Here is an 8,092-nt window from a genome sequence, read left to right on the forward strand (position 1 = left end):
TGTGGTATTTACAATATACAGTGTATCACAAAAGTGAGTACACCCCTCACATTTCTGCAGATATTTAAGTATATCTTTTCATGGGACAACACTGACAAAATGACACTTTGACACAATGAAAAGTAGTCTGTGTGCAGCTTATATAACAGTGTAAATTGATTCTTCTCTCAAAAAAACTCAATATACAGCCATTAATGTCTAAACCACCGGCAACAAAAGTGAGTACACCCCTTAGTGAAAGTTCCTGAAGTGTCAATATTTTGTGTGGCCACCATTATTTTCCAGAACTGCCTTAACTCTCCTGGGAATGGAGTTTACCAGAGCTTCACAGGTTGCCACTGGAATGCTTTTCCACTCCTCCATGACGACATCACGGAGCTGGCGGATATTCAAGACTTTGCGCTCCTCCACCTTCCGCTTGAGGATGCCCCAAAGATGTTCTATTGGGTTTTGGGACATTGGGACATGCTTGGCCAGCCCATCACCTTTACCCTCAGCCTCTTCAATAAAGCAGTGGTCGTCTTAGAGGTGTGTTTGGGGTCATTATCATGCTGGAACACTGCCCTGTGACCCAGTTTCCGGAGGAAAGGGATCATGCTCTGCTTCAGTATTTCACAGTACATATTGGAGTTCATGTGTCCCTCAATGAAATGTAACTCCCCAACACCTGCTGCACTCATGCAGCCCCAGACCATGGCATTCCCACCACCATGCTTGACTGTAGGCATGACACACTTATCTTTGTACTCCTCACCTGATTGCCACCACACATGCTTGAGACAATCTGAACCAAACAAATTAATCTTGGTCTCATCAGACCATAGGACATGGTTCCAGTAATCCATGTCCTTTGTTGACATGTCTTCAGCAAACTGTTTGCGGGCTTTCTTGTGTAGAGACTTCAGAAGAGGCTTCCTTCTGGGGTGACAGCCATGCAGACCAATTTGATGTAGTGTGCGGCGTATGGTCTGAGCACTGACAGGCTGACCCCCCCACCTTTTCAATCTCTGCAGCAATGCTGACAGCACTCCTGCGCCTATCTTTCAAAGACAGCAGTTGGATGTGACGCTGAGCACGTGCACTCAGCTTCTTTGGACGACCAACACGAGGTCTGTTCTGAGTGGACCCTGCTCTTTTAAAACGCTGGACGATCTTGGCCACTGTGCTGCAGCTCAGTTTCAGGGTGTTGGCAATCTTCTTGTGGCCTTGGCCATCTTCATGTAGTGCAACAATTCGTCTTTTAAGATCCTCAGAGAGTTCTTTGCCATGAGGTGCCATGTTGGAACTTTCAGTGACCAGTATGAGAGTGTGTGAGAGCTGTACTACTAAATTAAACACACCTGCTCCCTATGCACACCTGAGACCTAGTAACACTAACGAGTCACATGACATTTTGGAGGAAAAATGACAAGCAGTGCTCAATTTGGACATTTAGGGGTGTAGTCTCTTAGGGGTGTACTCACTTTTGTTGCCGGTGGTTTAGACATTAATGGCTGTATATTGAGTTATTTTGAGGGAAGAATAAATTTACACTGTTATATAAGCTGCACACAGACTACTTTTCATTGTGTCAAAGTGTCATTTTGTCAGTGTTGTCCCATGAAAAGATATACTTAAATATCTGCAGAAATGTGAGGGGTGTACTCACTTTTGTGATACACTGTATGTATGCCTTTATATTAACAGGGAAGAGGCAGATTTGCAAATCCATTTAGTGCTTAGAACTATGCAATTATATATATATTGTAAATACAAAATGGTAAAATATATGATTATATTGATTCAATTCTCAAAATTAGAATTAAATCATTTTATTCATGTGGAAGTTTCTGCATGTAAGTTAAAATCTAAACTTTTAAATTGTAATACCACACTTTTTTTTTTTTTTTTATAAATGCATCATCACTGCCTGGGACAGGTGAAGTTCACACACATTTTTAAGTAATAAGTTGGGATTTCAAAGATTTCTGAAACTGTTTTTTGTGTTTAAACAGTTAGAAAAATTCTAGTTCTTCATCTAAAAACACATAAATTGGAGTGTTACTAGCTTTTGTCATAATTTCAAGTTAAATTACAGTTCAGAAGTTTTTGCACAATCAAATTAATACAAAATTTAATGAAGTTGCTGTTTATATGCACTGACCAGGAATATGATTATGACCACTGACCGGTGAAGTGAATAAAACTGATTATCTCTTCATCACGGCACCTGTTAGTGGGTGGGATATATTAGGCAGCAAGTGAACATTTTATCCTCAAAGCTGACGTGTTAGAAGCAGGAAAAATGAGTGAGCATAAGGATTTGAGTGAGTTTGACAAGGGCCAAATTGTGATGGCTAGACGACTGGGTCAGAGCATCTCCAAATCTGCAGCTCTTGTGGGGTGTTCCCGGTCTGCAGTGGTCAGTATCTATCAAAAGTGGTCCAAGAAAGGAACAGTGATAAACCAGCGACAGGGTCATGGGTGGCCAAGGCTCGTTGATGCACGTGGGGAGCGAAGGCTGGCCTGTGTGGTCCGATCCAACAGACGAGCTACTTTAGCTCAAATTGCTGAAGAAGTTAATGCTGGTTCTGATAGAAAGGTGTCGGAATACACAGTGCATCACAGTTTGTTGCGTATGGGGCTGCATAGCCACAGACCAGTCAGGGTGCCCATGCTGACCCCTGTCCACCACCGAAAGCACCAACAGTTGGCACATGAGCGTCAGAACTGGACCACGGAGCAATGGAAGAAGGTGGCCTAGTCTGATGAATCACGTTTTCTTTCACATCACGTGGATGGCCGTGTATGTGTGCGTCGCTCACCCGGGGAACACATGGCACCAGGATGCACTATGGGAAGAAGGCAAGGTGGCGGAGGCAGTGTAATGATTTGGGCAACGTTCTGCTGGGAAACCTTGGGTCCTGCCGTCCATGTGGATGTTACTTTGACACGTACCACCTACCTAAGCATTGTTGCAGACCATGTACACCCTTTAATGGAAACAATATTCCCTGATGGCTGTGACCTCTTTCAGCAGGATAATGCGCCCTGCCACAAAGCAAAAATGCCTCAGGAATGGTTTGAGGAGCACAACAACGAGTTTGAGGTGTTGACTTGGCCTCCAAATTCCCCAGATCTCAATCCAATCGAGCATCTGTGGGATGTGCTGGACAAACAAGTTTGATCCATGGAGGCCCCACCTCGCAACTTACAGGAGTTAAAGGATCTGCTGCTTACATCTTGGTGCCAGATACCACAGCACACCTTCAGGGGTCAACACAATATTAGGACGGTGGTCATAATGTTATGCCTCATCAGTGTATATACAGGGTGAGTCAAAGTTATGTTAACACTTGAATGGCGGAAACCAAAACATACTTAATACTGTATGTGTAAGATGATTTACAGGACAGTCTCGCCATCATGGTCAATACAGAGCAAGCAACAGTACCATATTTTGTGGGTTATTATTAGTGTTAGTGTTAATTTTGACACACCCTGTACTTTGGCATTAAGTCCTGTTGGCAGTTTGTGGCTTGATGCGCCTCAGACCACGGACGGTGGGTACTTGCCATAATTGTCTGTAAGCATCTGTTCCTTTAACCCAGTCATCTGGCCACTACAGTTACAATTACTCAGGTCTGTATGCCTGTCCATAATCCAAGGTGTATAACTAGTACCTATGAACAGCCCCGATCGGGCGACGCACCACCGAAGGATGAAAGGGAAGAAATAATTTTTCTATCACAGCTGTGACTGTTCTGGAGTCAGTCTTGCCTCGGAATATGGTAGTCCAATCAGCGTCGAGTTGTGTTCCGTACAGTACCGCCCCCTTTCGGGGTGACTTCAGTCTAACTGAAAATCGCCCCGGATTGCTCTCATAGACTCATGTTAAGGCTCTTTTTTTCGAACTGCAGGAGCTGCAATACATTTTGAATGGGTTCCGGGAGGGCTCGCACTTACGTGCTTGCGTCACACGTAACCTGGTGTCGCGATCTTGTCACCATGACTACCATCACCTCAGTTCGGAGCAACTCCATCATGTATTCAGGATAAATTAGCAACTTAAGAATTACGGCCACCCAGACCAAATTTAAACATCAAGTATCTACAAAAGGGGGAAAGTCATATAAGTTACAAGTAAATTACAAGTAAGTAATGTAATTTTTAAATAGTGAATTGTGATTGCACTTATTGTATCTCCCCAATTGTTTAATTGTACTTCTTTATTCATTGCACATCAGCCCAGATGCCAATCTTTATTCTGGATCTGCTGCACCTAAAATAAAATGCTATCTGATGAAGACTGAATTAAATTGTTAGTGTGAAGGCTTTACTTAATTTTATGATTAATGGTAAAGCTGCTCTCTCTCTCTCTCTCTCAATCTCTCCATGTTCAAAGTTATTTGTGAGGGCAAACTGACAGATGACTTAAGATGTTAATTATTTAAGCTTTAATTTACCCATTGAACGGGTCACCTTGGTCATCATCGCTACAATTGGCCCCCCCTGAGCGATTTGGCAGGAGCCGCCACTGGCCCTGAATATACAGTATTTTAACCCTTCCTAACCCTGACAGTGCACATTTTTAGCAGGTGGTCCTAAAGTTTTGGCTCATATGTTTACATGTGGTTTACCTTCACAGTTGCTATTAATTATGATTACAACATTTTTCAATCGTTGAAAAAAATTATTGAATGATGTCGTACTTCCATTGGACACCAGGGGGAGACAAAATGTCACGGTGTGAATATTAGTGACAATAGTTCAAGATGCTTCTATGTTAACCAGTCCAGAGCAAGGGCTGCCCAGTTCCAGTTTGCTTGTACTCGTGTTTCTATTTTGTCTAACTGCTTTATTTTGGCCAGGGTCGCGATGGGTCCACACCACAGCAAAAACACGAGCCATTAGACATGAAGCCAGTTTATTCCTGGAACACACTCGCTGTTCTGTTGTTATAACTGTGAAAAAAAAGATTACTGGCTTATTTAGATGGCTGTTGGTATAACACAGTTTTGGCTGTACTTCTGACCCTGGCAAAGACACTAGTGTTCCATTTACTTTGTACTTCCAAGCTTCTGAACCTTCTGAATTATAGTGACTCAGTCAAATGGATACAGTCGAACTAGCTGTATTTATATACATATATTATATAAGTCATCAGCCTAGAATCAATGACACATGGCCATAAGCTTGTTGGACATTACATTTCAAAACCATGGGCATTATTATGGAGTTGCCTATAAAAGCTTCTTCTGGAAGCCGGGTGTGGAATTTTCCAATTCTTTCAAAAGGCCACTGGAGTTCCTTCACACCAAACTTATAAGTCAACTCTTATGGCTAAAACACCTGAACTTATTTATTAGGATTACTGTCCACATAATTTTGGCCATATAGTGTATATTATTCCCTGGAATGTCAGTTAGCTGAAATTTTACAGACACCAAGTGTACATTAACTAAACACAAAGACTATGCTCTGTAGTAACAAGAGCACAAGTGTTCATTAACTTGATCTCTCAACCTTGTTTTGATGAACTTTTGGTCCACTGCACAGTCAAACTCACCAGTGTTATATTAAAATCCACAATGATGCATGATCACCTACAGTGTCCATATGGACAGAAATGAGTTTAGTGCCTTAGAGGTATCTGAATGCCTTTGTGCCTTAGAGGTATCAGCATTACTGAATAACCAGGAACTCAGACTTAAGGCTTGCAACATTAATAGACAATGAGCTCTGGCTGAATCTTGGACAACTGTAGTAGGGTAAATTGCTAGTTTGACAAAATCTGTCAGTTTCTACGCACAGACTTGTCTTTTTAGTACAGTCAACATGCTCTTAATAGGGTTGGAACCTTGGAAAGACCATTTCTAAACCAGTTCTGAATCACTATCCTGCTAGCATATGCTGATTTCAGTCTTTTATTTTGTTATGTCATCCAACCACCAATCATAACAGTAGGTACATTGTTGTTGGGTTTACACATTCCTCCACAGTGCTAAAAAAGACTTATCGCAAGTCATCGCAAACATTTGATTTCAGTTGTTACTTCCAAAGATGAAACAATTACTTTTCAACATGGGTGGTACAGTTTGTAAATAAATGTTTATCTTCAATACATGGAATTGTATCTTTATCTTCTATTAAAATTAGTTGGAACCATTAAACGTGACAAACTAGCAAAAATAGAAGAAAAGAATGAGGGAAAATGAGGTGTCACAGTACTGTACACTGATTAGCCATAACATTAAAACCACCTCCTCCGTTTCTACACTCACTGTTCATTTTATCAGCTCCACTTACCATATAGAATCACTTTGTATTTCTCCAATTACTGACTGTAGTCCATCTGTTTCTCTACATACCTTTTTAGCCTGCTTTCACCCTGTTCTTTAATGGTCAGGACCACCACATAGCAGGTATTATTTAGGTGGTGCATCATTCTCAGCACTGCAGGGATACTGACATGGTGGTGGTGTGTTAGTGTATGTTGTGCTGGTATGAGTGGATCAGACACAGCAGCGCTGCTGGAGTTTTTAAATATCGTGTCCACTCACTGTCCACTATATTACACACTCCTACCTAGTTGGTCCACCTTGTAGATGTAAAGTCAGAGACAGTCACTCAGCTATTGCTGCTGTTTGAGTTGGTCATCTTCTAGACCTTCATCAGTGGTCACAGGACGCTGCCCATAGGGCGCTGTTGGCTGGATGTTTTTGGTTGGTGGACTATTCTCAGTCCAGCAGGGACAGTGAGGTGTTTAAAAACTCCATCAGCACTGCTGTGTCTTATCCACTCATACCAGCACAACACACACTAACACACCACCACCATGTCAGTGTCACTGCAGTGCTGAGAATGATCCACCACCTAAATAATACCTGCTCTGTGGGGGTTCTGATCATTGAAGAACAGCATGAAAGGGGGCTAACAAAGCATTCAGAGAAACCGATGGACTACAGTCAGTAATTGTAGAACTACAAAGTGCTTCTATTTGGTAAGTGGAGCTGATAAAATGGACAGTGAGTGTAAAAACAAGGAGGTGGTTTTAATGTTATGGCTGATCAGTGTATAATAGATTTTGTAAACCTGTTAGCAGTAGTAGGATCACAATATTTTTCTTGAGATCAGAAATGTGTCAGTGCTGCTACCCAACACAAACCCATCTGAATGGAAATAGCTCTCAGTAAATGTTGGTATAGCTGTGTTTGCTACAGTCCGAGCGGACATCAGTAACATCAATGTTTGGATACACAGTGTTCACTTGACTCTGTGTATTCAGATGAACTCCAAAAACAGTGTGTGCATCCAGTCCTGTGTATGAATTGTGTACAGCGGCAACTCCAGTTTAAATAGAATCAGTCATCACAACGGGGCCTTTCATCAGTCGGTTCCATTTCTCTGGAGATATGAATCATAGTGAGGTTTTTTTCTCTGACAGCTGTTCTGAACACCTGAACCCCTCCCTACACCCCTCTCCCCCCCCTACTGTTCCCCATCCTTTAATTTAGAAGCAAGAGAGACAGATAAACATGTCCTTGGGGCCTACAGAAAAATGTGAGGAATGTTGCTCGTGGATGTGTTGACATATTTTCGCCTCTACTGTTGTGGACTTAGTTTTTTTGAAAATGCCCACCTTGAAAAACACTTCTTGTTTAATTCTTGTCAAGGTGGCACCTGAGATGTTCACAAGCCGCAAAATATGAGTCCGAGTCGAGTCATAAGTCTTTAGGCTAGAGTCCGAGTCAAGTCACGAGTCTTCAGGCTAGAGTCCGAGACAAGTCACGAGTCTTTAGGCTAGAGTCCGAGACAAGTCACGAGTCTTTAGGCTAGAGTCTGAGTCAAGTCACGAGTCTATATAATATACACAAAACATCCGCTCAGGTAGCGCAGCAATTAAACACACGCTGTTCACCAGAGCTGAGATCTCGAATACATCGTATCGAATCTCGGCTCTGCCTTGCCGGCTGAGGATGAGTGGCTACATAAACAACCATTGGCCTGTTGTTCAGATAAGGGGCGGGACTAAAAGCCGGATTGGGAGTCTCTCTCAGACTAGTGCGATTACGACCTCTGCTGGCAGGTTGGTGGCGCCTGCACGGAGATG

This window comes from Trichomycterus rosablanca, chromosome 3 (assembly GCF_030014385.1).
Source record: "Trichomycterus rosablanca isolate fTriRos1 chromosome 3, fTriRos1.hap1, whole genome shotgun sequence".
Taxonomy (NCBI): domain Eukaryota; kingdom Metazoa; phylum Chordata; class Actinopteri; order Siluriformes; family Trichomycteridae; genus Trichomycterus; species Trichomycterus rosablanca.